Below are 23,355 nucleotides of genomic sequence, written 5' to 3'. Positions count from 1 at the left end.
TTCATTATGGATTTTCAACCTCCCAAGTACAGGGGTTATAGGCATGAACCATCATACCCAGATTTGTACATTTTCTTTGGAGAGAAATATATATTTAAATTCTAGCCTAGGTTTAAAATTTGGTCACTCATCATTTGCTCTTAAAATGTAAACGTTCCTTCTATCTTTCTGAAATTCATGTCTTATCTGCCATATGGTTTATGTTTTCTCTGATTTTGTATCTTGCTGTATTCTATGGTTTTTCTGGCTATGCATAAGTGTTTTATTTTCACGTCTTACCACTTGTCTATTTTTACTTTTGCTGGTTGCCCTTTTGGGGATCATATCAAAAAAGAAAAGAAAAAGAAACAAACAACAACAAAAACTGCCCAGGGTACTTGGGGTAATGTCATGACATTTTTTCCCACTTTTCTTATAGAAGCTTCATGGTTTTAAGACTTTATATCTATAATTCATCTTGCCTCTTTCTGAGGATAGTGTAATGTATTTATGACATGTAGTTATCCCATCACCATGCATCAAAGAAACTAACCTTACCCTGTTGTGTGTCCATAACACCCTTGCCATAGTGATTGTCTTTGTGTGGAGTATTTCTGTATTCTGTGTTCTGTGTCATTTCTCTCTAGGCCTCCATTGTTTTCTTACCTGTAAGCTATTACTACATAATGCCTACTACTACACAATAAATTTCTAGGATCCACAAGGATTAACAAGACATGTTACTATCCTAGTTAGTGATAAAATTTATCACTGGGATACAATTCCCAGTGTTAGATTCCCAATGCAATTCCCAAGTTAGATTCAATCTAACTTGCTTATCACCACATTGTACAAAGAAGAGAGATGAATAGGGTGCTTGGAAGATACAGGGCCATAAACTTGTGCAGAAAGATGTCTAGTCTATGATAGTGACACAGGTCATGCTGATGCATCTTTAAAAGACAAAATTACTTTGCTTTTAGGCTTATAAAAAATACTAAGATAGCTAGGTGTGGTGCCATACACCTTTAATCCCAGCACTAGGAAGGTAGAAGTAGGAGAATCTCTCTGAATTTGAGGCCAACCAGAGACTACATTGTGAATTCTAGGTCAGCCTGTGCTAGAGCAAGACCCCACCTTTACCACCCAAGGGAAAACAAAGATGAGTGTATGCATATAGAATATGTATGCATACATACATGATTTTGTATATATATGTGTGTATGGACACACATATATAATTGGTATGAATAATTTTGTATATACATATAAATAAACATGCATGCATACATATACATACATAAATTTTATGGGCTTTCTGTTGTGCCTTTTGATTAAAATCTAGAGGGTCTACAATCTTAATTTTCATAACACTTAGCTTCAAAGAGAATGAGAAGTTAAAAAATAACATAAATTTCTTAAAATAGAAAAAATTCTCTTTTGCCACTTCTGTGGAAAGACTTCATGAATTCTTCCACAGTGAGAGTCTCCATCTCACATCTTCATGGGTATATTTTTCATTAGATTATTCTTTATACATTTGTAAAATGTCACTGAGACTCAGATAATGCCCTAAGTGATCAGGGCACACTTGGTACTTGGCCCATAGAGCAAACCATACATGCTAGAGTAAATGTGTGAGAGAAAGGCTATCTTTATAAGCCTTTGTCTTTAAGAACTTGAGTAATCATTTCTTTTCTTGCCTATTTCCTCCATGGAGAATTTACTGGCCCAAATTTTTAAAAAAGCACCGACCACACTCCCATTTGCTGTAAGTGCAATTAGTTGCAGGTACAAAATTTGGAGCAAAGAGGCCTCTCGTGGCCTGTTGTGCCTGCAGTTACCCAACTGTGGCTGCAGTTTTTCAGTGCACAACTGATTGCACCCACAAAAAGAAGGGCTAAACTTTGAAAATGGGTCCCTTTAAGACAGTTGGGGGGATTGCATGCCTCTGGTTGGCAAATTGCAATCTTTTATGGAGAACCAGCCATCACTGTCACTCAAGTTGTAAGTCTAAAATCCAGGTTAGGCGTTTGGGGTGAGAGAGAGGCCTGAACTTGAACACAGGTGCGGTGCAGAGGTTCCACTCTCTCTTCTCCATAGGCTCACCTTGATCTACTTGTACATGGTGCTTAGTATTCAGCGCTCCTGACTCCATGCCCTTCTTAGTTCACCAATCACTCTCTGAAAAGCTTTGCAGAGAGAAGCTCCGTCACACTGTCAATATAACACATTTAACCAACTCTAAATTTGCTTTAAAGAGACAGCTACAAAGATTGACTTTTGCAAAGTGACTCACTCCACCATGTGGCAAAATGTCCGTTTGTTCCGACTGTTATTAACTGTGTCACTGAGTACATAGAAAGGGTTTTGAAGGCATTCCAGTGTGAATCCACTAATTCAATAATCCAATAACATAAATTCAAGTAATGGATATTAATACTCTGTTCAAAACATGCTCAGAACTTTTATATCTCCCTTTCTGTGGCAGACAGAGCATGCGTCATGAGAGGCTCCTGATGAAATAATAAAACCCAATTCTCATCTAGAAAAAAAGAATCATTATAGGAGGATGGTAATTTACTTTATATGACCTTCCATTGATTATTCTGTGGCTGCTACACAAATATCACAGGAGCTATTGATCGTAAAACCTACCAAATAGATCTCTAATAGCTTTTACTGGGCAAAAATAATTATGCTTGCACTGTGGTCAAACACACATAAACCAATGTGGAGGTATTAATGTATGGTATTATTACCCATCTGTCGGCGAGGCCTGGAGAAGACCCTTCACTATGTCTGAGCCCCATGAAAGCTCAATATCCAAGCCAACAATTACATCCAGTTATACTGAAAAATTGATTACTGTAACTAAAAGCTAGAGCTGGAAAGCGGAGACTGCAGCTTGCTTAATAAAAGTAAAATAATAACGAGCGAAATCCTAATTGAGCCCTGCTGCAGAGGTTTCGAGGACACAGAAATTGAATTTCCCTGTGGTGTAGACAGCTGAGTAACTTTTCAGAGTCAAGAGCTTCCTATCCAGCTAAGATCAAGATCAATGATTAACACCCAGAAAAGGTCAGGGTGTCTAATCAAAGAACAGATCATCTATCTCTCAAGGAAAAGTGTACAACATAATCCAGAAAGGCATCTCTGCTGGCCACAGAGAGCGAGAAAAACCAAAGAAAAGAGAAACTTCAGTTCCACTTTGGTGAACAGGAAGAATGCTCTGCTCATACAAAATGTGCAGACAGACTCCTGCTGGCAATGGGCCACAGCTCAGGTAGGCCCCTAAAGGCCACAGACTCACACACTGACAATTCAACCACAATGAGCTCTCAAGTTCTGGGAAAGAGATTTCAGACTAATATTCCACAGCAAGTCCCCCCCTACCTCAACAAGCCAGTATTTTACATACTAACAAGCGAGTGCATAAATATCAAAATTCAAAATACCACAAAAACTAATATCAGTTGATTTCATTGATGAATGATACATTTTTAGCAGCAGGAATGAATGAACAGAATGGTAATGGGAATGAGTTATGGATGACAAACACACGAAGAGAAAATTTGTGGATGAAAAGTTGGACTGCATGTGGAGTGTAGAGTGTGAGGGGTGAGGCAGAACGAGGAATAATTGTAACTCATGAAACAGACCAGAGTGCACAATTGGAGGCTGAGCATCCCAATGACTGGAAAGGTTTTCTAACGTACTTATGTCTAGACCATGCCAGAGACCAGCTGCAGAGACCAGTATTGATCATGGAGGCATTCGTTTATTTCTTTGTTAGAACCCAGCTAACTCACAGGTGAAGCTGGGCTTGAAAACCACTGATAGGGTCTTCTCTACAATTCAAATCCTTCCCCAATATATCACCTCTTTCTGGAGCAACAACGCAAACATCTCACCTCTCTCTGTTTCTCTCTCTCTCTCTCTCTCTCTCTCTCCCTCCCTCCCTCCCTCCCTCCCTCCCTCCCTCTCTCTCTCTCCAATATCTATTTCAGTATCCCAGTTGTTGAAGCCGGCCAAACTGGAATCATTATTTCTCTCTCCTTTTTACGATTTATAGTTTAGAAACAAACCAGGGGAAGGAGGTTGAGACTGACGCATGCTGCTGTGCTTGCTGTCACGTATTACTTTTTTTAAGAACACGGTTTTCTAAGGAATATTGAGGTGTCTTACAGGGTGTTGCCTCCCAGAGCTTTGCACGTATATACTCACTGTCTACACAGACATACTGACGATGGTGGTGTGAGTGAGGGAAGTACTGTGCTCTGCCCATTCTACTTGTCCTAGGTTGTTCTCAAGTTAAATGATTAGATAGAAGTTTGGGGTCCTTTAAGCCAGATTGAGTTAGGAAGCCCCAGTTATAAAATGTATCCCACGTTGTCCAAAACCTAGGAGCTGCGAGCACAGAGTGGCTCCTCCACCTTTAACCCCCTACGCATCCTGGCTACAGGATGTGTATTCGACCTCCTGAGAAAATGAAAGTGTCCCTGCCGCGCGAGGTCTGTGTTTTGGTCCTCGAGGTTTAGGTTAGGTTTTTGGTTTGGGGTAGTTTTTGTATCCATCTTTGGGGTTGTGTAAGGGTTGTTCACTTAGATCTTGGGGCAGTATGTGGCACTGAGCGTGCCTGGGCCACATGGAATTCAAGCATGCTTGCAAACTCTCACGAGTTAGGAGGAGAAGGAGCTACAGCACAGAGGCTACATTTCACATCACCAGAGCATGCTCACTTACTCTTCCCTTCCAAAGGTAAGCCTTACTATCACTCCTCAACTTGTTAGTGCTAACCCTCGGTGCAGACCTGGGTCTGCCCAAGGAGATGGCAGACCCTGGGCGGCTCGCAGGTTCCAGCCTTTCCCCACTGGCTGTCAGCTCTGGGCTCAGCACAAACACAGTCCTGCCGCCCTACCTGTGCCTCTCCGGCCTCGGAGGACGCAGTGGCTCGCAAGGGCACCGCGGCGGTGGCGAGGACAGCGGAGGGAAGCGGCGGGGCTGTCCCGCAGGTGCGGCCCCACCTGCGGGCGGAGGAGGCGGAGGCGGCGCTCGGCGGGAGGAGGATGGATGATGGATGGCCTGTCTTCGCGCCGGCTCCGCGGCAGCGGGGGACCCGCGCATGTAAATAGGAGCACACTCGCCGCCGCGCGCGGGGCAGGGCCGGCGAGATCCCTGCACAAAAGGACCGGCCCTGAGATGTTTAGGTTTGCGGGATTAGTTTCTGTGACTTCTCGGTGGGAGAAAGGAAAACGTGGGGTGGGAAAGTGGAGAGCACAGAGACCCACAGAGTTACGGACTGTTTGACAACCCATTTCGCCATCAGAACCTGGCCACCAGCTCTCCCAAACTGTCAGCACTTCCAAAGCCCTCTCTGTTCTTGTTGTTAGCGGTGCCCTGTCTAAATCCAGGAATCGGACCTGCAGAGGTTGTGTTTCCCCTTCTCACGCAGTATTGTAACCACAGAAAATTGGTTAAAGGGACCAGGAGTATACGCTTTAAACATTCTTCGCAGAATGGAAATATAACACAATCGGCTATTAAATGCTAATAAAACTCTCCGCAAAAACGTATAATTCAAATGCAGTGGTGTGGAATAGAGCAATATATGTTTTGCATGTTAGAGCGTGTAACATTTTCATATTCTGTCTGGCCTTTACATGTTTAAAAGTCATAAGCAATTTGAATATGTTTTGTTTGTCCTTGCAAAAAGGCGGCATCACATGGTTTTAGACCATTCAATTTAAGAGGTGTCCTTTTAAAAACTCATTAGGGGTTGGAGCAGACAGATGGATAACAGGAGAAAACATGCGAAGCGCCACAGAAATGAGCCTTCTAGAGCGCTATTGTATCACCTGGTCTCCTCTTTGGCAACTGAAGGACAGACAGGTCCATTCATGACAAGTATTTCTCCTGCATCAGCCCCTGACACTGAAGGTGATATATCTCGTGTCAAGGAAAAGCGGGCTCTGCCTGTAATTCATTACCTCCTGAGAACAAAAACAGTTCAAAAAAAAAAAAAAAAAAACAAAACAAAAACAGTCGAATCTTATCACATGTGGAAACTGTTCAAATTTTGTTTACAATGTGTACCTCCCCCCTCTGTCCTCAACACCACTCCAAGTAAGTCCAGCTCATCTTTAAAATAGCAGTAAGTGGGATGGAATTTTGTCACAAAGGTGTATGGTATCAAAGTGAAGCTTAAGTACATGGATATCTTTTTCAAATACTGTATTATAATAGAATAACAAAACACTGAAAAGATCCCTCCAGGCTTACCTAGCACATACAGAAAGACAAATGTAAATTACACTCAAAAATATTTTTAATACTTATAAAATAATGACTTGAATCTCGTGTGTTTTTCACATCACATTGCCTTAATCATGCAATTTAATATTTTGAGGGAATAACGATACTAACCAATGTAATAGCAGCAACATTTTTCAGGGAAGTTTTGTATAATTTGCTCCATCTTTTCTGCAGTGTCAGGGTCTTAGGTTGTTTTTAAGTTTCAGTAAGCAAAACAGTGAGACACATTTGAAACCCAAATTTTTGTTTAGACTAATTGACTTTAAATATTTTTTTAAAATATCAATAGGTGAGCCATGCTTTAGAAAACATGTTGAGTATTTTTACATTACTTTTCTGGCTGTTTTACAAAACAGAAGTTGTTTCTACCCTGCCAGTGGAAAATTATCATATCACATTTTCAGCTTTATTGAGGTAAAATTGACAGGCAAATACTGTGCATACTCAAAGTACTTTGGCATGTGTATAGATTATAAAAATAATCCCTTTTTATAATATGCTTAGTGTTACTGGGACTATTGGTAAAAGATTTAGTAATGCAGCAGACTGAAATTACTTTCTTTGATATTCATTTTATTTGGTTATTAATGCATTTGCTCATTTGTCCCTTCTGGATGCTCCCCCCTTTCTTTGGAACATCTAATTATTTTCTAATTTAGTTATTGAAATTGCTAAGAGATCAGCATATGAAAGTAAAATGTAACATTTTCACCAATTACTCTTCCAGTGTTAATTCTGGACTGAAGTGGAAAACCTCAGTGTTTACAATCATCATGCAAGAAATCCCACCCAAACCGAGATAAATTGAAGTTAGAAATGATCTTCAGGAGTTAAGTTTCTGAAAAGCTGTGCTTTCTGTCCATATTGGCACAGAAAATGATATTACCCTCCATGAGATTACCCCTAGAAATGCAAGCTACATTAAAGCAGATCAAATGCCCTCACTAGACACGCAGAATTGCTGATCTCTGCACTAGCTTGCTCTCTAGTGTGAAAGTGTGTGTTGTTTTCTTAAGCTGTGATGCGGTCATTTAAAAATGCCATCTTGTGTTCCAGCAACTTCCACAAGTGCACCAGTGCCCAGTAAATAAAGTAGCAGCCCATGTCCCTTTTAGCCAAAGCTATATATCTGTTCAGACTTGTAATTTGCTCCGTTTATATCCTTTGCCCTTGAACTCTGGTTATTAACGCAATGTTTCTCCAAATGATGCCATATAACTCTGCTCGGAGCACGTTCATGGTGACACCACACAAGCATTCTAAGATCCAGGGCCAGCTGAGGAAGGAAAAATGACAACTGAATTGTGGGAGTTGCAGTGCATTACTCAAAATGGACTGGCTGTAAAACTATGACTGTTAATATTCAAATTGCGACAAGGGCAGAGCCAGGCTTGGAGTGCTAATATTCTGAGATCTCCTTGGAAAGCAATTTAAAAAAGTAGATTTGATTAAAAAAGAAACAGCTTGGAAACTTCTCTCAAAAAATGAATTCAAAATATATCAAAGGATTTAAAGAAAATGTCCTAATTGTGTGTCTTAAAAATATTTATTTAACCAAGGGTATTTTGTTTGTTTCTTTCTGTTTTTGTTTTTTGAGGTAGGGTCTCACTCTAACTCAGGCTGACCTGGAATTCACTATGTAGTGTCAGGGTGGCCTTGAACTCACAGTGATCCTCCTATCTCTACCTCCTGAGTGCTGAGACTAAAGATATGCACCACCACACCCAGCTAGTATTTATTAGATTTCAAAGGTAGAGGGTACACATAGTATATGTTGTAAATTGTGTATGTAATTACTTTTTGAAAATGAATGGAAATGTCAATTGTTTTAAATAGTTCATTTTATATGGTATGTCTTGTGAAAGACATTTGGACATTGACTGGGTCTAATATATTTCATACAAAAATAAAATTTACTAATTAATTCCATGTGAAATTTGGGGTAGGGAGTTGGACCACTCTCCCTTTAGAATATCTGTGAATGGAATGAACTGATGAACCAAATTAATAATGTAGGTAAGTGCGCAGAGGGTCCACACAACCTACTTTGCAAATTGTTCTTCCACACTTTAGAAAGGGCATGGAGGCGACAGAACCTGTTCTTGGAGAAGAGGAATGTGTATGTTTGTAATCTTATGCCCCAGTATGAGCCAGTGCATGACATCTGATTTCAAAATGTTGTATTTGCCACAAAATAATGATGTGAAGTAAGTTTTTTTTCTCTCAAATAACTTGAGTACGCTCTTGTTAAATTGATTTTATAGTAAAAGTATTTTTCCCATCTTGTCTTGAAACAAATTCCTCACAGAATTTGTGTTTAATGTGTAACGCCTCACCCCCAAAACTCGTAGGGTTTGAACAATCTAGTTCATACAAAATGTCTACAGTAATGAGAAAATAATATCCCATCAAATAAGGAATTTCATGCTGAAATATAAGTTACTGTGAAACCTTGGGACATATAAGTATTCACAGTCTTTTGCTTTTAGTGAGAAATATCTAGGTACTCTAATGGACTATGATACTTTTTATTTTTATGACACATAATATGATTTAAGTACACTTGTATGTTTAGACATATGCATGCAAGTATTGTCAATAGAAAATGAATAAGCTGTAGGTATTGAAAACACCAAATACACTTATCTCTTGTAATATTAGCCACTCTCGCTGATTACCATTTCTAGAGAAATATTAATTGTAGGTCCCAAAGAATACTTATTAAAAATATTTAGGAATACTATTTTCATGAGTGTAGAATTACTATTTTTTACCTACTCTCAACCTTAAATTAAATTAAAGAGGCTATTTACATGTAATAAATGCCATCAATCTTGTGATCTCAATTTGAGAATGCTGTCTAGCTAAGAAATATGAAAATGTAGATGATGCAATTCTCAAAGACTTCTGAGGCTCCTCGGCTTTCAATCCTGCACAATAAACAAATTCCAGAGGCGGAACACCTTGATTGCATCACTCATCTCTGATGCCCTCTCACAAACACCTGGTAAATGCACCCTATCTATTGAATTGCAGACATAAATGGATCTAGTTAAATGTGTGTCATTTTATAGAATTTGAATGAAATGTAACAGAATTATCTACTATAATATTAGGTAATTTTAATTAAAATAAATCTTGCAACACAAATCTTGCATCCTTTTTGGGGCTGGAGAGATGGCTTAGTGGTTAAGCACTTGCCTGTGAAGCCCTTATAAGGACCCTGGTTTGAGGCTCTATTCCCCAGGACCCATGTTAGTCAGATGCACATGGGGGCACATGTGTCTGGAGTTTGTTTGCAGTGGCTGGAGGCCCTGGTGTGCCCATTCTCTCTCTATCTGCCTTTTTCTCTTTCTCTCTGTCACTCTCAAATAAATAAATAAAAATAAATTTTAAAAAATGTCCCTTATGATGTCTTTATTCACAAAATGCTGGTCCAGGTCCCATTAGGATAGGAAAACTAAGACTGATGGCCTTTGCCACTAAAGTTATCTTCCATTTTCACAACTAAATAATTGCATCAATGCACAGGAAGCTAACACTATATGTGACATAGTTGTATGTTTTGTTTTGTTTTTTTTCTGTAACTGAGCAGGGGAGTTGTACTATTCAGTAGAGACCACATGCTTAATTCTTGATAGAATGAGTACATGGCTTATTAAAAATTTCAAATGACTTGAACTTTGCTGATGCTGCACAGATTAAAGTTTGTATTGTCAACTTTGGTCTACTAATTAAATACTTCCTTGTATATCTAAGTGTATATTTAGTATAATTATACTGATAGTCTCAAACAGTTCCAAACTGTTACAAAGAATACTCCATCCTGATTACCCTCCTACTCCATGGCACTTTTCCTAAAGGCAGATACTTCTAAAATCTCTATTACATTCTTTCAAATTTGTTTTCCCTAACCAATAGCATGCTATTTTGTCTCTCTTCTGTTTCTTGTTAGTATTATTTAATTTTACAAATTATCTGTTAACTTTTTCGGTAAAGGAAATGAAGATTTGCCTCTTTAATAGACCTCTCCTCCACTATTATCATGTTTTTACTTTGTCAAATCAGTTCTATTGTAAATTTTGAAAAGCTAGTATGTAGTTTGCATTATTTCTCAGCCTTACTGAGGAGAGTGCTAGGAAGTAAACCATGATTGTTTTGGTGATTTTGTTGTTGTTTTTTGGCATTATAATTGCTTTGTTAAAGCACTTTCCCCTTTATCTAGCTTCCTAGGTATTTACCTAGGTTATCACTAAACTTTCTGCTAATTAAACCTCCATGAACTTTCATTTTTGTATTAAGAATTTATTTAGAGAAAGTAAAGTCTTGGGCTGCAAAGCTAAAGGACCCAGGGTCAATTCCGCAGTACCTATGTAAAGCTAGATGCACAAGATGGCAGTGGCTGAAGGCTCTGGTGCGCCCATTCTCTTCCTTTCTCTCTCTCTGTGTGTCTCTGCCTCTTTCTCATAAATAAATAAATAAATAAATAAATCTATTTAAAAATCTTATAGATCCTTCCAATCTTACTCCATTAACATGAGCTTTTTGGCACTTGGGCATGCATGCCTGTCATTCTGGGATGTCCATAATAACCATTCTTTTATGAAGTACTTTAGCAAACTCCTGGGTTGGTTGTCCTGTTTTCTTCCCTGATTAAGTTTCTCCTGCATGTGGGAGTCATTCTGAAAAGATGTGTATGTTTTATAGAATGTCTGTATTCCTGGTTTGTACACAAAAGGACTGAGCGTCTCTGAGGGAGAGCTCTAGATAGACCCCTTGTTCTTCCTTGTTAGGCAGACTTTTGTCCATGTCAGTGCTACTGCTGGGAAGTCAGATTCTCTCTTTATGTTGGTTGCTTTCCACATGAAGGTGGTCTTTTCCTTTGTGGTGCATACCATTGAAGGTTGGTTGTAACAGACATTTAGAAGGCTCTTTCACTATGGTGACACATGTTCATGAATTCCAGTGCGATTTCTTGAATTAATTCTTCAATGATTGCCCACCTATTGTTTTCTGAATCGTCTAGTGAGTTTTGCATTTCTAAGTTTGCTCTTAGGTATTAATTTTCTTTCCACCTTTTGTGCATCCTGTTCAGTTTTCTCTTGTTTCATTGTAGATGTGAATCATGGTTTTGTGACTTTTTCTCATATTGTTTTTGTTAAAGTAGTAGTTTATTTTCTTTTTTTAACTTTTATTTTTTAATTTTTTTGTTTACTTATTTGAGAGTGATAGACAGAGAGAGAAACCTGCAGAGAGAAAGAACAAGAGAGAGAACGGGTGTGCCAGGGCCTCCAGCCAGTGCAAGCGAACTCCAGACACATGCGCCACCTTGTGCATCTGGCTTATGTGGGTCCTGGGGAAGCAAGCCTTGAACTAGGGTCCTTAGGCTCCACAGGCAAATGCTTAACCGCTAAGCCATAAACTATTTTATAGGAAAAAAAATAAGCGAAAAGTATCTAAATGGTAACTGGTAGCTATGGGAGTAAAGGAATATAGGGGTGATTGGCAGCTCTGGAAGTATGAGAGGTAATTTCTTATTATGATATCTTCAGTGTAGCTGTTTCATGGATGAACTCAGTGTTACTCATCTATACTAACTCCTTGGAGAAGCTTTGGGAGAGGAAAGCCCAACTTCTAGTGCCTTGCTTCTGGCTGAAAGACAGCCTGTGTGTGTCTCCACATCTACCACACTAATGGTCATATGACTCCACAGTATCAGTTGGCTACATCTGAGATGACATAGGTGCCTTGTGTATCCCTTCCTGAAAATATTTCAGTATCATTTTTTGAGAGGAAAAAGACAGTTCTCTGGAGCTTCAAAGGATGAAGATGGAACTGTAACTGCTTCTTGGAAAACTTTTACCCTAACTCTCACCATCTTAGATTCACAGAATTCCTTATCATTTGTACTTCTGTTTTGTAGCTTTAAGTATCTTGTTTATGCTATTTTAGTCTTCTCTCCATTTTCTTCTTGGGAATGCCATAAACTAAATTAAACCAAATAAAACCCTCTATTGTAGCAGTTTTCAGATGGCAGTGACATCTGAAGCATATATTTATGACACCATCCTTATCCAGAAAATGTTTTCAAAATTTTGCTTCATTTTATTTTGTTTACATATAGATGTTAATGTAGTCCAATTAATGTATTAAAGGGAAAAATAACATTTTTCAGGAGACAGCTTATTGGGAAATTATAAAGCAGCTTGTTATAAAAAATAGATATAGTGCAGTATTATAATGTGTAGCTTCCCATCTTCCAAGGAGGTGCTATAACTTTTATGTACCATGTTTTTTGTGTTTTCTCACAGATTATCCAAATATTTATATTAATTAAATAATACATATTTAAATTATCTAAATAATTATTAAACTGTTTGAAAGATAATTATTTAGGACATCATCTCAGCAATAATAATTTTTTTTCCCAAAATTTAGTGGGGACTGACCTCTATACAAACCAACAGAGTAAAAGATAACAAACAGGAAAGATTACTTTCTACTATGAGATTGATGAAGACTGAGCATTTACATAGGATAACTAAATATAGAAGAATTGGATTCAATGATGTAAAATTTAGCTAAAGCAAGTTCCACCGAATATAACTTGTATACACAAATTCTAATGAAACAATTTTAAGTATTATACACACTTACATAAACCATACAAGTAAAATCTGCAAATTGGTATTGAAATATCAAGGAAATAATTCCTCTGAATATATAATAATTTGCATTTCCTTAGAGTAAATATTCTCCCTTTACAATAATTTACTGTATTAATCTCAATAAATTCCCATTAACAAGAAAAACCTGCGCATATATAAAAATGTTCCGTGATATCATTGCTTCCAGGAATGGAATCTAGTGGAATAAAAATTGAAGGGGATATAAGATAAGGTTTAAAAAATAATCCTAACTTTAATATTATTCTCATAAACTTCACAAGTCCAGTGAAATGTATTTCAGGCCTGGAAAGGTCGATACAAAATGATAGATTAAAATACTGCACATGACTTGTAAAAGTCATTATTGGGCTAGCTGTTTCCAAAGACTTAAATGTATCTTTCATCAACCTTTTGTCCCCCCAGTACTAGGACGTAGTTTCATTTTCTAAGTGATAACCAGTTATCACATATGTATGGCCATTGTGACAATGCTCCTGATGGCATGCAGCTTATACTGATTAAATTCCAGCCCTGGACCTTAAAGAAATGGTATTTTTTTGTCATTGAGAATTAAATGTCAATGTTTTTACTCCAAGTTTAAATCATCTTCCTAAGGCTGTAATTGAAAGAAAATTTCTTCGTGTTTATCAATATATGATTTGAGTCAGACACAGTTGGGTTTAAATCCCACATCTGTCCTTTATTAGCAAGCTATCTAACCTGCCAATGGTAACCAGTTACCTCCTATGTAAGACAGAACATATATGGTATTCAGTAGACTCAATGAGGCAGGTATTCATCAGAACATGATTCAGAGAAAGCATACACATAAACAAAACCCATTGTTGCTATTGACAAATTTTTGTTGGTTTTGATCATTATTTATTTATTTATTTGAGAGTGACAGACACAGGGAGAAAGACAGATAGAGGGAGAGAGAGAGGATGGGCGCGCCAGGGCTTCCAGCCACTGCAAACGAACTCCAGATGCGTGCGCCCCCTTGTGCATCTGGCTAACATGGGACCTGGGGAACCGAGCCTTGAACCGGGGTCTTTAGGCTTCACAGGCAAGCGCTTAACCACTAAGCAATCTCTCCAGCCCAATTTTTGTTGTTTTTGAGACAGGGTTTCATGGGATCCTAGTTGGCCTTGAATTTCCGATCCTCCTGTCTCTTCCTTATAAATGTTAGGATTACAGGAATGCACACCCACACTTAGTTAGTTGCTCTTCATGATTTATCATTGCCTTCTAGCTTTCATTGTATTGCTTGATATAATTTTGGTGACATTAGTTTTATGTAAAAGTTATGTTAGAAATGAAGAATCTGAAATGACATAGTGTATCACCAGATCCAACTAGTTCTGAATTTTACATGATCTATAACACTGCTTTGAGACCATCAAAGAAAAACATCATGGTGGTGCTATGTGGTGGAACAAAGACCTTCAGCTCATGGAAGCAAGAAAGCAAAGACAAGAATAGAAGGGAAGCTAGGTGTGGTGGTGCATGTCTTTGATACCAGCACTTGGGAGGCAGAGGTAGGAGAACTGCCTTGAGATCGAGGCCAGCTGGACACTACATAGTGAATTCCAGGTTAATCTAACCTAGAGTGAGACCCTAACTTGAATCCCCCACCAAAAAAAAAAAAAAAAAAAAAAAACCAAAAAAAAAAAAAACACCACACACACACACACACACACACACACACACACACACACACGAATAAAAGGGGCCGATCTCCCAACATCTCCTTCATAGGCATTCCCCACAGAGAAGTACTTTGTTCCTTTCCCCCAGTTAACCTTTCAGTGATTGTCCTATGTCCCCAAAGAGTCAAAGGCTAGTGACCAAACCTTTTAAAATAGGTTTCTGGTGGCAGGATTGTGAGAGTTACTTAAGATGATCTGGTTTGGATCTAGAATATCCACCCCCTAATGGCTCATGTGTTGAGGGATACTGGGACATGGTAGAAATTTTAGAAGTTAGTGTCTAGTAGAAGGTAGATAGGTCATTATTGTGGGGTGATCATGGAGGAGATATTAGGACCCCTGCCCTTCCTCTTTTTCTATGTTGCTTCCTGACCACTATGAGGAATGTGGCCTCTGCCACTCACTCAAGTATTGACTTACAGTGCTACCACAGGCCCAGAGCAAAAGTATCAAGTGATTTTGGACAAAAACCCCTTAAACTATGAGTGAATAAGCCTTTCTTTCTAGTAAATTTACTTTATTTGATATGTTCTTACAGTAATGTAATGCTAACTTACAAAAATTTCAACAACCTACTGTATTTCAATCAGCAGTCATGTTTGTTGTTCTTGTGGTTTCCAGTCCATTACATCTCCCAGTTTGAGACTGACTATGTACACATTTATTGTCCAGTTGCTAAATAATATTTGTCATGTTTTGAGCTGGACATATTGAGTGAACGGCATCGCCCCTGGCCCTGTGGTCAGCTCCATGAGGTCAGGCTGGTTGTGTCTCTTTGCTCTCACTAGCAACACTGGGTAGCACTAGGTAGGTAAAAAGCACCTCTTAAATGAAGGAGCAAATGTTGCATTCTTGTATGCCACAGATTATTATTTAGTCTTAATTAATCTGGTAAACTAATATTGTTTCCTTAAAAAGAAAAGAAGATATAAAAAATATAGTTAAACAGTAGCTTTTAGAGGCAAATGAAACAAAAGGAAAATGGAAAAATAAAGAGGCTTTCTTGATTTCTTTCTTTTCCTTTACTTTTTCCCTTTCCCTCTTTCTTTCTTTCCTCCCTTCCTTCCTTCCTTCCTTCCTTCCTTCCTTCCTTCCTTCCTTCCTTCCTTCCTTCCTTTCTTTCTTTCTTTCTTTCTTTCTTTCTTTCTTTCTTTCTCCCTTTGTTTTCACCAGCTCTGGGATTTGACAAATCATTTAATTTCATCAAAGAACATGTACTATACTTCCAATTTTCAAAACTTTGCCTTTTAGGGCTAAAACAAATGTGGAGGCATTTGGACAGTTGCCATTTCCAGATAGCATTGACCCTTTAAACTAGCCAAATTCTTAGAAAACCTTTCTGAATTCCATGTCATCATCTCTCTCCATGTTTAGTCCAACAAAACCTTCTCTCTGTATACATGCACACTCACACAATTTCATTGAAAGAACTAATGGAAAATATGAAAGACAAATGATAATAGGAGGAAGGAAACAGTCCATACTTTGCATAATGTAGTGCATATGCAGTCAAACACATTTTTTTACTTCAACTTTTATGAGACTTTCAGCCTCAATTCAAGACCAGGATGACCTCTCTTACACTGTAATTTGGATAAGCTTATCTATGTATCATCTATCTATCATCAGCAATCTATCACCTATCTATCATCTATCAATGAATCTCTTAAAAAATAAAAGTCTGAGATGGGGAGTTTCAGATAAGCGAATGTAAATCTTTTATCAGATTTTAACTTGTGCAGTACTTGAAGTGAAACACAACGCGAACTTTAACAGAATTGTATCTTAATACATTTACAGTATTTTATATACAAGCTAAATATATAGGAAATCACAAATAAATCCCTTTTAAGTTTGCTGCTGAAAAAAAGTAATTGATTAGAAGTAAACATCTTATCTAACTACATGAATTAAGTAGTCAAAATTTCTTCATGCTTAAAATGTGTTTGTTACTTCCCCTAATAAAATCACACCTGTATTTGAAAATGTTCTGTGAGAAAATTTATACTCATAAATATAAATGTTTATAATGATTTAAAGTATAGCACTAATATTGTAGCATATAAAGAGTTCCTAGAAATCAATAAAAAACCCCATAGAGAAAAGAAGACAACATGAACAGGAATTAGGAGGGGAAAACATAATAAATATATGAAGCACTAGCCAGTAGGCAGAGACAAATTGGAAAGTCATCAATTATTGACTTTTCCATTGAAAACAAGTTGCAAAAAGGTTGTCAAGGATACATGGTTATATATAACTGGTAAGAGTTGGAGAGAAGTTTTATGGTATCAAATGTAAACTGACTTAATAATAATGCCACATCTTGAAATTTGTTTCAAACAGCTTTGACTACAGTCCCCAAAAGATTTATGCAATCATGGCTGTACTTGTACTTAATTTATAGATGTACTTAAAAATGTATTTTATATCTTTTAACTGTTCTATTATACACACACACACACACACATATATATATATGTGTGTGTGTGTTTGTGTGTGTGTGTATATATATATATATATATATGTGTGTGTGTATATGATATGCTGCCTACTTAATAGCCATTCTTTTATGTTATTTGGTAAAATTTATTTTATTGTTTCATTCACATAGACATTGCTAATTAATGTTATTCCCAGGAATAATATGATTTTATTAGTATTATGAATGGCCTTATTCATTTCTTTATATTTTGTAATTACTCACTCTTGTGTTAAGAAAGCATATTGCCTTTACAATTATCAACCTTGTATGTCATCATCATCTGATGAACATATTATTATCACTAATGTTTCTTCTTTGTTTCTTAAAAATACTTGGTAAATAATTACAGTGCCTCTACGTTATGATGCAACTGGGTTTTAATTCTAATGCTTAGTTCCCTCATTTTGTGCTAAGCAGTCATTTCCTCATCCATTTTTGGTTTTCTTGATGGGAACTACTCTAGTAGTCTAGTATTTATGTGTGATATGGACTGTCATTATTTTTAACCACAGTTTTGCTATGTTAGCTCATATTTTGTAGCATTTTCTTAGTTTCCATTTAAATGATGAATCTCATTTACAAAGAAGTACTATAATTCAGTAGATCAGAGGTATATTTCAGACTCAATATCCTGCATGTCCTGCAAAAACTCTGCTGTTTAAATTCCCTTTATCTCAATTCTTTCATTGGAAGCATAGAGTAATTAATAAGATCCACTCTACTGGATTATTCAAAAAAAAATTAAGTGAGTTCACCATTGAAGAGTTTAAAGGACTAGGTATAGACTTTTCAAAATTAATACTGTGGCTAATATAGACATGTTTGTTTATTGTAGAAGCTGATATTAATGCATTATTTGATATTACATCATTTTGTCTTAGGGTACATAAATATTAAAAAAGTTTGTCTTGGTGAAATTTGATTAGCCCACTGTTGCACTGTTACTTTGTATTTTCACCTGTTACGGTAGCTATTTTGGCCTGTAATTTTCTCCTGGGTGGCTGGGAAAATGAACCTGGGTTGGTAGCCTTTGCAAGTAAATGCCTTTATCTTCTGAGTCTTTTCCTCAGCCCTTTGGAAGGTATATAACCCAGGCTGGCCTTAAACACAGGATCCTTCTGCTTGGGTCTTTCAACAATTACATTCAAGTTTTTGCCACCACAATGGGCTTTATTTTCAATTCAATCTAATTTTCAAATTATTGATTATTAGCAATTTAATTTTACCCTTATTGATTCATTCTTTCTATGTTTAAATTTATTTGCAGGTATTAGTCATGGTTTTCCAGGAGCAAGTGCTGAACATGTCTGCCATGAGCATGAACTTTATCAAATGTTGGTGTACTGACATTATTTTTCAGGAAAGACTCTAAGCCCCACATATACAGTAGCACATAGTTTGATGAAGAAGTCAACTTTAGAAAGAAAAATGGAAACATGACAGTAGAAATTAATGAAAGAAGTAAGAACGTGAAGAAGGAAGGAGGAAGGAGGAAGGAGATGAATGAAAGAAAATCAGAGTAAGACAAAGATAAAACATTAACAACATGGGCAAGCTATGAATGACAAATCTGTAACTGGGGGACAATACTGATTACCTGCTTACTTTAAAGGATTTGCTATAACATAACAAATTCCCTTGACCTTCCAATGGGTTATTTTCAGAAATTACATCCCTCATAGCATTTTGATTCCAATATGTATTCATTAAAAGGCATTCACTTCTCTCTGCCTCTTTTACCAAGTTCTCTCATAATAAAACATATTTTCATTGCTTGTTCACTGAGGGACATAATTATGAACATACAGTGTATCATAGAGTTCATATCATAAATTCAGACAAAATGTGAATTATTTAGTCTCCAACATATAAAGAAAGTTTGTTTTAATTTATGACACCCATTTGCTTTGTATCTTTGCTCCTTTTTGAGAGATTAGTTCCACGGTGTGGTCTGATATTGTTCTAGGACTAAAGCATCAAGACACACAAGACAAGAGTTTCTATCTGTGTGCTCAGATGTGGTTCACATTAGTGCTAATGGTCAGATGAACTGACCCCCATAATAGGAATAAAATGATTGATTTTGAGCCAATGACAACAATTCACTTCTCTTGACAAAGACCATAATGTCAAAACCATGACTTTGCACAGGTATTCATAACCTGATTAGATTTGAATATACTGTCACATGGCAAAAGGTCACTGCATGAAATTATATTGCTAGTTGGATAACCTCAAAATAGAGATTGCTTGGAGTGGGCTCATTCTCATTACAAGAGTATTTAAATTTGGGGTTAAAGAGATTACTAAGCATGGTTAACCATGCTTGCTGAAAAGCCTGGTGGACTGTGTTCACTTTCTCAGTAGCCACACAAAGACAGATGCACAGAGTGGCACATGTGTCTGAAATTTTTTCACAGGAAGCCCTTGTGTATATATTCTGTCTATCTCGCTCTCTCTGCTTCTGTGTTTATCTCTCTCAAATAGTAAATAAATAAATACTTTTAAGTGTGGAAGACAACCATGCAAGAGGAAATCGGATATATACGATGTGAGTATTCAAATTCCCATCTTAGGATCCGTGATTGGAGAAAGGGGCCACAAACATATGAATGCAGGCCCTTGAAGAAGAAAAGGCAGTGAAGTGATGCTCATTCCCCACAAGTCCCCAGAAAGAAACAAAGCTCTACTAACATCCTCATTTCAACTCAACTGGATCTATTTTAGAGTTCTCATCTCCAGGACAGCGAAATAGTACATTTGTGTTCCAAAACTTCTAAGTTGTCAAAAATCTACTCTAATCCCAATAGAACATGAATATAGCAGGGTTTACACACCAACAGCCCTAAAATAAATCAATGGTTCTTCTATAATTTTTAAGACATATCTGGTAGTTGAAAAATGAGACTAGGGGAATATGAATTTAGAATTGCAAGAGGATGCTTTAAATAAGCTGATTTAGGAGCTGAGGTGATAGCCCAGTTGGTAAAACACTTAACATTCAAGTATGAGGGCCTAAGTTCAGATCCCTAACACACAAATAAATTCCAATTGTAGCACTGTGTGCCCATAATACAGCACTCAGGCCTCACAGTCAGTTTGATCCCTGGAGCAAGCTGTTTAGCTAGACAAGCCAAATCAATGAACTCTAGGCTCAGTGAGACATTGCCTCAGTAAATAATGTACATTGTGATTGAGAAAAAAATCTGGCATTAACTTCTGGTCTCCTCATGTACAGATGTGTGCTTCGACACACATATGGACATGTACACACATGCATGAACACCACACATATGTACACCTGGAAAAAATAGTAAAGAAAGTTTGTCTGCAAGAATGAGCTGATAAATCTGTCATGTTGTTTCCTAGTACTTATGAACTTACTGGTAGGCTGGCTGTCTCTCATTGAGATACTGTTTGTGCTGAGCCCTTGGGCACATGACCTGTTTCTCTGTGTTGGATTCATGCCAGGCTTAACTAAAAGCAATTGCAGAAAGTAAGTGATAGTCTCCCCCGTCCTTATTCTACTGCTAAGCCTACTGTGATACAGTAGCCATCAAGATGGTGTTGCAGGTCCAAATACTGAGTATAATTCAACGATCTCTGTCTCTATTGATGGCTAAGTTTATCAAAATATAAAATTATTTTTGACCAAAACTTAGAAGAAGGATGATTAGAATATGTAGAGACATTTCCCCTCTAATGTTTGGCCCACATTCCTCTGTTGTCTTATAGCCTTGTGAGCTCTTTAACTTCTTTCCTGCAATTTCCTCCTGCATCTGTATTCTGGCCTTGATGTTACATTGCAACCTTGATTGCAGTGCAAATGGGAGCAGAGCAAAACTCATGGGACTCCGTGTCATTCAAACATGAAAAGCAAACAGTGACAATTTCAAAGCATAGGTTGGAAAAAATGCAATGATGGTTCAATAAGTGTGTTGGGAGGTAGATGCCAAGTCTGTACAACTGGGGCTCAGAAGAGGATGTAATAGACATGCCAGGCCATGCTGACAGATGAATAGTCAAAAGGGAAGCTGAAGAGATGTAACTCACATGTCCATGTTGGGTTTTGTAAATCCTACTTGTGCATTATTGGGAATTTACACAGAAACAGAATCTAAAGCTTAGAAGAAAAAATAAAGAGTTTGTAGGTCTACATTTGAGTGTTTATATTGTGCCTATGCCTATGTAAAGTCATTTTCCTCCTTTCAAAATACATTTTCCTTCTCACTTTTTGTATTTTGTTTCTGTTGTCCTTTGTGATTATTTTGGTTTATTGAAGACCTTCAGGAGTTCAATAACTTTCAGAGTTACTTCTCTCATATGACCTCACTGCATTCCTTAGGAGCCCTTAATCTGAAAATGAGTTGTGATTTGTTGAAATCCAAACTTGCTCTGAGGGAGTGGACTTTCTCAGCAAAGGCAATATCCACATACTGAAGATGACTTTAGCGGCAAATATCTCAAACACTTCTGGTGGGGAAGCCAGACATCCTCTGTACACTGAGCATCCTTTGATGTTCTTTCTCTCTAGTATGGAGGTATGTAGAACATAAATTAAGGACTTTGAGCAGTTGGTAGGGAGATGGCCCAGAGGAACTCTGACCATATCTGCACAAACATGAGGACCAGAGTTTGAACCTTACATAATTTCTAAATGGACATGGCAGCCTGCCTATAATTCCATACTTGGGGAATAGAGATAGGGGATCCCAAGATTAAGTGGAATAGCTAGGCTAATAGCATCAGGAAGCTCTGGGTGTAAATGAGAGGCCCTGCCTAAGCAAACATAAAGCAGAAAGAGACTGAGAGACACGTGATGTCAACCACTGACTGCCATACTTACATGCACACATGTATACATACATGACACCACATACTTAAGTACTTTAACATAGTCACATGAAACATTTGATTGAATAGGACTGCAACCCAGAGCCAGAAATCCAGTTCAAAAATATGGTGATGTACTTCATAAAAAATGGATATGGAGTTTTACCAACAGTTACTCTGCTATAGGCCAACTGTTTTATAGCAAAGTAATGTGCATACAGAAGGTTTATAAAACATGCTGTGCAGGTAGTGAGGAATGCTGAAATTTGAAGTTATGATTTGCTGCCAAGCGTGTTGGGAAAAAAATATTGAAAGTCAGTCAAAGGAGGCACTGTAAGCTAGAGGCCAGTTAACTGCTTGCCTGTTCTCAGGGGCCAGTACCTCTGGATTACTCATAATTTACTAAATTGTTTCCTCATTAATATCCAAGTGTAGATTTCACTGTAAAGTACTTTCATACATTTGGAGAGTGGAGGGAAGAGGACGTGTATGAGGACTGCGAAAGGACTGCCGACTTTTATTCAGGGATGATTATTTCCTTTTTAATTAAATTTACAGACATGCAGTTTTCCTTTTTCCAGTGTATTGGGTTTTATTTTTTTCAATATCACAGCATAGTGGCAAATCATGGATATTTTACTACAGGAAAAGTTACATGAGAGACGATTTAAGTGTCTACATGTGCAAATCTGCATTTTAATGTACATTCTCCTTCAACTGAGACATACAAGTGAAAAGTCAAAATACAAACAACAAACTGAGAGCTTTTTAGACTTCAAATCTATTGGAACATTCAGAAAAGAGGAGCACCTAAGTTCTTTTATTTTCAAAGAACAAACAAACAAAAAAAGTGTATAAGAGATTTCCCTATCTTCTAGTAGATCAGGATTAGATTTACAACAAAAGATGCTTCCTGAGTAACTCAGGTGACTTGTTGAGGTAATAAAAAAGGAGAAATATGGACTGGAGAGATGGCTTAGTGGTTAAGCACTTGCCTGTGAAGCCTAAGGACCCCGGTTCGAGGCTCAGTTCCCCACGTCCCACGTTAGCCAGATGCACAAGGGGTCGCACACGTCTGGAGTTCGTTTGCAGAGGCTGGAAGCCCTGGCGCGCCCATTCTCTCTCTCTCCCTCTCTCTGTCTGTCGCTCTCAAATAAATAAATAAATAATTTTTAAAACAGGAGAAATATGACTTGTGTCTCTATAATGCCCACTTTGCTAGCTAATTAATTATTTTAGTAAAATAAGTAATTCATAATTTTGATAATATAGTCAAATCAGCAATTTAGTAAAATGCAGACAAAAGTAGACTTTGGTGATAGAAGAGGCTTTTCTCTTTAAGTTGGCTCTGCCAGCTTCACATGCA

At 37.5% G+C, this 23,355-nt stretch overlaps 1 long non-coding RNA gene across 1 annotated transcript; it reads left to right on the top strand.

Moving 5' to 3' along the window:
* The first annotated feature begins 4,029 nt into the window (after positions 1 to 4,029).
* On the top strand, positions 4,030 to 21,400 carry LOC123459244. The gene is made up of 2 exons (XR_006636137.1): positions 4,030 to 4,740; positions 18,424 to 21,400. It is a non-coding gene; the product is annotated as an uncharacterized LOC123459244 (long non-coding RNA).
* The last annotated feature ends 1,955 nt before the right edge of the window (positions 21,401 to 23,355 follow it).

Source organism: Jaculus jaculus, chromosome 3 (assembly GCF_020740685.1).
Source record: "Jaculus jaculus isolate mJacJac1 chromosome 3, mJacJac1.mat.Y.cur, whole genome shotgun sequence".
NCBI lineage: Eukaryota > Metazoa > Chordata > Mammalia > Rodentia > Dipodidae > Jaculus > Jaculus jaculus.
Note: the sequence above shows the minus strand (reverse complement) of the source record. Positions and strands in the feature narration are given on the sequence as shown.